General features: G+C 42.6%; 1 long non-coding RNA gene across 1 annotated transcript; it reads right to left on the bottom strand.

Moving 5' to 3' along the window:
- Positions 1–1,175: 1,175 nt before the first annotated feature.
- Positions 1,176–2,056, bottom strand: LOC308328212. The gene is made up of 3 exons (XR_013965273.1): positions 1,830–2,056; positions 1,486–1,562; positions 1,176–1,308 (listed from the first exon to the last, which is right to left on the bottom strand). It is a non-coding gene; the product is annotated as an uncharacterized lncRNA (long non-coding RNA).
- Between the last annotated feature and the right edge of the window lie 8,460 nt (positions 2,057–10,516).

Below are 10,516 nucleotides of genomic sequence, written 5' to 3'. Positions count from 1 at the left end.
GGTGGCTGGCATCTCCCTTAGATCGAGATAGGGTGAGAAGTTCAGTCACACGAGAGAGACTCGGAGTAGAATTGCGTGCTCCTTCGCCTGGAAATTTAAGGAGTCAGCTGAGGTGGTTCGGGCATCTGGTTAGGATGCCTCTCGTTCGCCTACCTAGGGAGGTCCTCGACGCACGCCCCACTGGGAGGAGACCCCGGGGCAGACCAAGGCACAGTTGGAGGAAATACATCGACTCACTGGCCTTGGAACGTCTCGGAATCCCCCAGGAGGAAGTCACTGATGTTGCTCTGGAGAGGGAAATCTGGAGCACTCTGGTGGAGCTGTTGCCCCGCGACCAGACTACGGATAAGGGGTTGAAGATGGATGATTAGGTAGCTACCGTAGGTCGTATAGGTACTATATTGCAAACAAATAAAGTAAGACCAAATCCAGGTTACAAGTTCTAATACACTGCATTTTATTCAAGCTGCACATTAAATGTAAAATACACAAGCTTCAAATACTGTTTAACAAATAAAATAAATAATGACAAATTAATTAGATGTAAAATGTGCTTACATAAAATAAAAAGTAGTAAACACTAACAAATAAGTATACATAAAGCAAATTATAAATAAAATAAATAATATATGAACAGAATGCGTCAGACCTTAAAATGCAAAAATAACTTAATTTCGTCAAACACACACACCACCACAGAGCCTTCATTTAATCAAAGAGACACACACACACACACGCACACACACACACACACACACACACACACACACACACACACACACACACACACACACGTATAACAAGTGAAACAACATATATAATTGTCAACAACACACTTGACTGTTTTTGACACTTTGACAGTCTTTCAGGATTTCTAAAACAAAATGTACACTCCAGAATTATAAGAGGCCCAGTCCAGTGGCAAAGTCCTTGCTTTTTAGCTGACTCTCTTCAAGTGGCCATCCAGACATGGAGAGAGAACACCGACTCCTACATACATGCTACTCATAGATGGAGTTGTACATTATTTTTACTGTGACAGGAAGTTTGCCTGCATCCTTCAATTTCAGAACAACACACTCCAAAAAGGTCAGTGTCTTTTTCAGTCCTTTAGGGTATTGGATTCTGAACACAAAATATATGCACAGTAGGAGTCCCAGTGCCATTGAAATGTCCACACTCTCCTCTGTGATTACCTGGTCATCCATCGACAGCATGATGTGGTCATATTTCTTGGGGTGACCCTCCCTGCAGCCTTTCAGGATCATCTTTTGGTGTCGACATGTCAGTGCTGGTCTGAGCTTGGCCCTGGGGAGAGGGAATACAATTAACCATCAGAGAAACGCACACCCTCTGGCTAGTCTCCTGCAGAGCCACTGTGTCAAAAACAGAAACAACCATATGATAATATAAAAACTAATGCAATAATACAATGTGCTTCAATTACATAGTGCTTCTCACACTAGTGAACGGTTCATGTCTCACCTCAACTTCAAACAGCAACTCTGGTTTCTCCTTGAATAGTGCAGGCAAGAGCAGAATTGCTGCTTCCGATTGGAGGCCTTAATAAAAGAAATACAATAATTTATTATAATAATGTTATTTTCATAATCCTTTAAAATCACAAGAACAAATGTCAGTCAAGTAGTGAGTGAGTGATTCACTTTTGTAATCTATAAATCAAACAAGTTCTACAGATTAAAGTACATTTATTGCATAAAATTGTTGAAAAATACAACACATTGGACCTTTAAATGTATCAGCATAAAGGTCCCAACGTTCATTCTGCACAAACTAGTTTTCAGCTAAAACAGATTGACAGTTTTTACCATGGTGCTTGGATTAACCTCAGCTGTCTCTGTCTGACGAGGTCGCTTCCTTCCAGTCCATTTTTCTGTTATTCGTGCCATTTCATTGTTAGACACAAGTAGCTTCCTTTCTTTTTTAAATTTATTATGCAGTGAATCAAGCATGGCATCCTGTGAAACAAAGTTTTTCAAGTTGTTAAAGATGAATAGAAACACTAGAATTGCATCTCTTACTAGAAAACCCTTAATAGAAAGTATGGGGGGAAAAGTGCCCCTATTCTGAAAATAGCAGATCTACAAGCTCACAACGTGTCACACTGCAACACATTGTGAGCTTATCATTTTGATTGATTATTGTTGGTCGAGAGAATTGGTGTAGAATGTGGAAAAAGAGCAAACTAGGAATAGAGCTGACCCCAGTCTAACAAGTATTAGTTTACCAAGTATAGCGCTCAGTTTCAGTGGTTAACAGTGGCTACGTTTACATGAGCAGTTAAATCCCCTTTTCATTCCGAATAGAAGTTCAATCCTATTAAACGTTGTTATGTAAACACCTACAAAAACTTACATCCGAATGAAAACGCTCGATGCGATCTAAAAACCATTCCGATGTCACTGGCCGGATTACTCAGATTTTCAATGCGATTGAAAGAAATTTGACTCATGTATACACTGCTTCGGATGTAAATTCATTCTGGTCTTTCTGAGCATGCTCCAAGGCGCTCATATCCAAGGCGCGCCGTCGGCGCCGAGGAGTTTGCACATAGCGTTATTTCGTTCCTTTTTTCAGATCCGAAATCCACAAAAAAAACGTGGAGCAGCAGCAGATGAGATACCCCTGATCTGTGTGTGTGTGTGTGTGTGTGTGTGTGTTCAACGGTCTCTCTCTCTCTCAAAAATAACGAGCGACCCGATACAATAATAATCATCAGTGTTGCGTTGCGTGCCCTGGCCGTGCTGTAGATACAAAGTAGTAGTACAAATAAAAACGAGATGATCACCTTCCCAGCGGAGAAGCGGAGCCGCAGCGGGTGGGGAAAAAAAGACGGTTAACACTAAACATATATGCCCGCGCCGCCCCTATCAAACCAGCAGCCTCAAAGCTACTGCGGAATGAAATGATGGGATTTCAAAGTATCGTCTTTCGTCTGTAATATGTTTGTATTGTTGAGACGGTCACAATGAATGAACTGCCTATATTTTATGTGTCCAACAGATGGCGTAGTTTCACGGGAATTAACATGTATCATGTCTTCTATCACTTCTCCATATAAACACTCATTCGGAATGACCATTTCCCATGTAAACTCGCGTCAAAAAACATTACATCGGATGTATTTTATTCGGAAGTATTTATTCGGAATGATCACCCTTCATGTAAACGTAGCCAGTGACACATAATAGAATTGTACCGATACAGGTAACAACATGAACAAATAAAAACTTACATAGCCAGACCCAATGCTTTCCCTGAGGAATGGGTAGTCCAGGTTTAGGGTTGACTGAAGTTCCACATACTGAAAACGAGTTAGGAACCTAAAAAGGAAAATCAAACAGTAGTAGTGTTGATATTAGCCATAATAATTAGACACTGACAATTGACACATTTCCAGACAACGTCACATATAGTACAAGTTAAGAACTATGTGCGCGCAGGTCGTGGGCAAAATAAACCGATCGCTCATTATATGCAATGTAAAAGTGGTCACAGCACTGACGTGTAAAAATGCATCCCATCAAACTTTCAGATGCTGTTTTTCTCCCAGTGTGGAAGAAGAAGATTTAGGGTGGATGTTTACTGCGATCCCTTGCTCTTGAAATATACGGCTTGTTTTATGTTGTTAAGTATACAGTAGACTAGAGTACATGAATGGACCCCTACAATGACTGGTCAGTTATGATGATGTACCTTTTCTCTCTCAAATGAAAATAAACTCTCCTCACTATTTGCAACATCCTGTGTGAGGTGGATTGTTCATCTGACATGGATACTTCTATGATGAATCTTTACATACTGATACAGTGCAGTGCCATGACAATTAATCAAGTTAGAATGGCATACGTAGTAGAAACGTATACATTGTTGTCTTACTGAGGCGGTTAAAAAGAGTCTGGATCAAAAGACTTCGTCGTTTTGTTTTACTTGCACTCTGTCTATAGCCATCCTGCAGCACTGGTGGAATCACCAAAGAGGTATCTGGATGAGAACTTGGTTGGCTGGCGTGATCGCATGATGTTCTTATTGTATGTACATAACATAAAATAATAAATACTGGTACATAAGTAGAGCAACTAACTTAACATTATATTACTCATGTTGGCTATTCAACATAATATCTGGTCGCAAGCCCAATTTTGCACCAGTGATTCCCATAGGAGATTTGTGGTAGGCTATTAATTCAAAATTAATCAGGACATTTGACAAAGTTTCAAGGAAAATAGCTATAGCCAATCTACAAACGCACAGCTCATTGCAATGCACTCAACATTTCTAACATATAACTTTGGTGTACTCATTATGCCCATGGGTTCACATTCTGGCAAGTGGACTAATATATCAAAATTTATTATCTACACCAGCCGCCCTAAACAAGTCACTATATGCGACCGTTGTGAGCATGTCAATAGGGTATTTTCACTATATGAACTTATAATTATGCGGCTGCCCTATATTGAAAATAGCCGACCTACAAGCTCACACGTGTCGTGACGCCAGGGTTGACATGACAGTTGTAAATTAATAATGGGCCTGATATCGTTTAAGGCTTACATTAAAAATACTCAATATATTTAAACCCGTCTTCAAAGCAACCACACCAAAACACGGTACAAAATAGACCCTCCGCCGCGGTTCCATGTGCTATGGGACAAGTAGAAATGCAAACAAATAGCAAATTACCTAAATAAAGTTTCCCCTGTGACATAACAAAACGGAGTTCTTTGCCATTTAATAAACAGTAATACACTCACCTCAAAAACGCCGGTCAAACCTGGGTATACTTCTACTTCCTTGAAGAATAAACTGCTGAAAGTGGGGGTCCGTCGGTCCGAGACGTGACGCAGTTTTTTATTATTTCCTCTTCTAGAAAAGTGGAAATTTCAAAGCTCGCGCTAAGGACAGTCAGTGTACGCTTGTCGAAAACCAACAGATATACAAGCTCATTCAGCGTTGCAACGCGACGAGTTGTTAGCTTGTATATCTTAACATGAAACCGTGACGTGGAGTCAACCAATAACAAAGAAGCAGTTTACGTCTTGCTTGTGTGTGCGCGTGCGTGCGTGCATGTGCGCGCGCATATGACTCCCGTCTCCCATAAGTTCCATAGCAACACCAGCGCCTGTGAGTGTGTGTGTGTGTGTGTGTGTGTGTGTGTGTGTGTGTGTGTGTATTTATCACTCCCATTGTAACAATAACCAATAATATATATATATATATAAATATATATATAAATATATATATATATATATATATATATATATATATAGGCCTATATATATATATTATAGGCCTATATATATATCTATATATACCGGTATGCCTATTATACACACATAATATAGGCCTAATTTAATTGAAGGTCGCAATTATATTATTATTATTCTGGGTGCCTGCCATGCAATGGCAGAAACACAGGTTGAAATCCGAAACCAATACTTAATCGTAATCATCAAGACACGAAACTTTGACCGCTATGGCCGGCCGCACGATTTACCAAAGCCCCGCAATATATACATCAAAACGTGCGGCTCGGCCGGGAATGGTGTGCTTGTGCTTTTCTTTCCGATTCGCGTTACCGTGCCGACGTAATTCGCAATAAACTACGCGAAAAATCCCCATTCAAAGTCAATGGGGAAACGCGGGTAAAAACAGAAAACGACGCGTTACTTTAGAGCCACATTGCTCTGGCATACTGTTACGTAGAAACACGATTTGAACGTCAAACAGCACACGAGGCAATCGACTTTGTTGTGGTTCAGACGGAATTCGAATACGTTGCATGGTTTGCCCGCTATCGCAGTTCAAAGTGTGTGTGGTCTGAGCAGGTCTCGACTTAGAGTGTCGCACGCCCAGAGAGAGACCGGGTCAGAGTGAGCGGCCAGTGTCAAAACTGTAGCGAAATTCTCAGAACAAATCGTCCTCACGGCCAAAATATTAACTTTACACGCATGGGTTTCGGTAATTTTGTAGCCACACTCGTCCTCTTTCACCCAATGTCACAACCACAGCCCAGATTCATATGGTACGCGAACTACAGCCCTGAAAGCGACAGGTGTACCATCATAATGTTTCATGAAACGCCATGTTAACTGCCTGAATGAGTCAGCATTTTTTTCATCACAAACACAATTTCTTAACTCGCTCTTATAACCACGTTTTTTATCGTACCAATACCACGATCGCACACGGCGTACCTCAATGTCTCGGGTCACTCACGGCGGAAACAAAAATCGCATTCGACTTTTACTTTTTGCGCTAGAGCAATTTGTTCGGACCGTATATCTGAACAAATTCAGCATAACAAAAAAAAGGGGTTCCCGTTCAGAATGGGTTAACTTTCAATAGTGGTGGCATTTGCATAGACTAGCCCAGCTGAAATTGATACATTGTTAATGATTCACCCTTCACACACGCGCGCACACAAACGCACACGCACGCACATGCACACATGTGCACGCACACACACACACACACACACACACACACATTGAAAGTCAATGAAGAACATTGGGGAAACACGTAACTCTGTCATTTCTCAACCGTTTCAGACGCAGGGTGGCTCGCCGGAACCGGGCCGCCCCCCTGAGAGAAACCAAATGGACACATTTGATTTCTTTTATTTGGATCTGCACAAGAGGCGTATACAGAATAGACCCAAACACTGGTCAGAATAAGGTTATACATTACATGGTCCAACCAAGCTGCTGCACATGCGCTTAACACACAGAGGGAAAAGAAGAGAAAGTATATATTTAAAAAAAAATATATATATATATATACAGCACATTGTTGACATACTATATACTTGATACTACTAGACAGGATGTTTGTTTTGGGTTTTTTTAAGCCTCCTAGGGATAAATGAAACAACGCCTTCTCCAGACAGACAGACTGCCCATAGTAGCTGAGACAGAACAGTATTTAGCCAGCTTTTTTGCATTTGTTTTTAGCAATCCACCCAATTGCAAACCCCTGAGCACAAGTTTATGGACATGGCCCAGACTTCCAAATACAAGGACAATAAGTTGACAGTTATATCCCAAGGCCATAATACGTTCCACCAGAAGCTGATATTTCATAAGTTTGGATGTAAAACAAGTGTCCATATACAAATCAAATGGGCAGCCTATTTCAAATATAGTGACAGTTTTTCTAATTTCATTGATGAACACAATATCTGGGGTATTTGGAATATTTTGTAGTGAATTGACATGCGTGTCATTGTGATCAAACCAGTCTATTTTTACAGTGCTGTGTTTATACATTCTTGTTGTCCTGTCCTGTACTCCTCTGATCTTGTCTGAGACCAGGTCCACCAGACGGTCATGTCTGGCAATGTACAGTCCTTTATAGTGGCTGCAACCATTTAAGATGTGTGCGACTGTTTCTTTGTCATGTGGTACTGGATGTAGGATGCAGTGTGGGTCGTGTGCTGATGGGTACCAGGTTGCCAAGTTGAACTTGGTCGGCAACACCTGTAAACGGGCTTTAATAGTGAAAATGAGAATGTCCTCACCTATGGTGTTATTTGACAGTATAGAGTGTGATAATGAGTGGTTTGCAAAGGGAAGAAGAGCCAGTTTTCCCTGCAGCCTCAGACTGGTCCAGTGTTGTGCACTTTCTGATCGCTTCATTCCTAGAATGGTGGCTCTTGCGGTCGCGGATTTGATTGACAGTTCATGGTGCGCACCGTCTTGCTCGTAGGTCGCACACACACACACACACACACACACACACACACACTCACACACACACACACACACACACCAACACACAAACCCTCTCTTCCTATTGGCTGGCCTTAACACAGCTATAACTTTTGTTTGCAACATGCTACAGTCTTGAAACTTTGGTACATGGACGTAGACCATCAAGAGGAACAAGCTGTGATGGCTTAATTAATAACTTTAATTGCTTAAGCCCCGCCCCTCTGTCTTCCTATTGGCTGGCCTTTACACAGCTCTAACTATTGTTTACAACATGCTACAGCCTCAAACTTTGGTACATGGACGTAGACCATCAAGAGGAACAAGCTGTGATGGCTTAATTGCTTAAGCCCCGCCCCTCTGTATTCCTATTGGCTGGCCTTTAAACAGCTATAACTTTTGTTTGCAACATGCTACAGTCTTGAAACTTGCTCCATGGACTTGGACCACCAATAGGAGCACGCTGTAAATGTTTAATTGCTTAAGCCCCGCCCCTCTGTCGTCCTATTGGCTGGCCTTTACACAGCTCTAACTATTGTTTACAACATGCTACAGCCTCAAACTTTGGTACATGGACGTATACCATCAAGAGGAACAAGCTGTAATGGCTTAATTGCTTAAGCCCCGCCCCTCTGTATTCCTATTGGCTGGCCTTTAAACAGCTATAACTTTTGTTTGCAACATGCTACAGTCTTGAAACTTGCTCCATGGACTTGGACCACCAATAGGAGCACGCTGTAAATGTTTAATTGCTTAAGCCCCGCCCCTCTGTCTTCCTATTGGCTGGCCTTTACACAGCTCTAACTATTGTTTACAACATGCTACAGCCTCAAACTTTGGTACATGGACGTAGACCATCAAGAGGAACAAGCTGTAATGGCTTAATTGCTTAAGCCCCGCCCCTCTGTATTCCTATTGGCTGGCCTTTACACAGCTATAACTTTTGTTTGCAACATGCTACAGTCTTGAAACTTGCTCCATGGACTTGGACCACCAATAGGAGCACGCTGTAAATGTTTAATTGCTTAAGCCCCGCCCCTCTGTCTTCCTATTGGCTGGCCTTTACACAGCTCTAACTATTGTTTACAACATGCTACAGCCTCAAACTTTGGTACATGGACGTAGACCATCAAGAGGAACAAGCTGTGATGGCTTAATTGCTTAAGCCCCGCCCCTCTGTATTCCTATTGGCTGGCCTTTAAACAGCTATAACTTTTGTTTGCAACATGCTACAGTCTTGAAACTTGCTCCATGGACTTGGACCACCAATAGGAGCACGCTGTAAATGTTTAATTGCTTAAGCCCCGCCCCTCTGTCGTCCTATTGGCTGGCCTTTACACAGCTCTAACTATTGTTTACAACATGCTACAGCCTCAAACTTTGGTACATGGACGTATACCATCAAGAGGAACAAGCTGTAATGGCTTAATTGCTTAAGCCCCGCCCCTCTGTATTCCTATTGGCTGGCCTTTAAACAGCTATAACTTTTGTTTGCAACATGCTACAGTCTTGAAACTTGCTCCATGGACTTGGACCACCAATAGGAGCACGCTGTAAATGTTTAATTGCTTAAGCCCCGCCCCTCTGTCGTCCTATTGGCTGGCCTTTACACAGCTCTAACTATTGTTTACAACATGCTACAGCCTCAAACTTTGGTACATGGACGTATACCATCAAGAGGAACAAGCTGTAATGGCTTAATTGCTTAAGCCCCGCCCCTCTGTATTCCTATTGGCTGGCCTTTAAACAGCTATAACTTTTGTTTGCAACATGCTACAGTCTTGAAACTTGCTCCATGGACTTGGACCACCAATAGGAGCACGCTGTAAATGTTTAATTGCTTAAGCCCCGCCCCTCTGTCTTCCTATTGGCTGGCCTTTACACAGCTCTAACTATTGTTTACAACATGCTACAGCCTCAAACTTTGGTACATGGATGTAGACCATCAAGAGGAACAAGCTGTAATGGCTTAATTGCTTAAGCCCCGCCCCTCTGTATTCCTATTGGCTCAATTCAATTCAATTCAATTTTATTATAGTGTCAAATCACAACAAGTTGTCTCAAGACACTTTACAACCAACAAAGATCCACCCAGAGCAAGCAACATTGCGACAATGGTAACGAAAAACTCCCCTTTAGGAAGAAACGTCAGGCAGAACCCGACTCTAGGGTGGGCGGCCATCTGCCTCGACCGTGTCGGGGGGGGGGGGGGGGGGGGGTAGAGGGAGAGAGAGAGAGATAGACAGAGAGAAAAGACAGAGAATAGGCAGGTGGGCTCCGTGGAGGGGTCTGGTCCACATCTGGTCCAGGTCGAGCTCTGTGAGGCCGGGTCCAGGTCACACTTCTGGTGGGCTCCATGAAGAGGCCTGATCCACGGTCACACTCGGCAGTCAGTTGGGGGTTAATATTAGAGGTCCACAGAACTGCGACGGGGAGGACGAAAAGAGACTCCGGGGAGAGATTCCCCGGATGCTGGATTAGTGGCAGGCCTTACTGGAGCCTATATATTACAAGTACTGCTGGGAGACAAACCCACACAACAATGTACGACCATGGTATCCAGCTAGACCCGGAGACAAGTCTGGCCATAGGCTTTGTCGTAGAGAAAGGTTTTCAACCTAGTCTTGAATGTGCAGAGCGTGTCAGCCCCACGGACCGAAGCCGGGAGAAGGTTCCACAGCTGCGGTGCCTGGGACCTAAACGCCCTGCCTCCTATTGTAACTTTTGATATTTTTGGAACAGTAAGCATGTTTGCATATTGCAAACGCACTGCTGTTCTATTT

This window comes from Protomyctophum bolini, assembly GCF_963924005.1.
Source record: "Protomyctophum bolini genome assembly, chromosome: 14".
Taxonomy (NCBI): domain Eukaryota; kingdom Metazoa; phylum Chordata; class Actinopteri; order Myctophiformes; family Myctophidae; genus Protomyctophum; species Protomyctophum bolini.
This window is presented reverse-complemented; position numbering and strand designations above follow the sequence as displayed.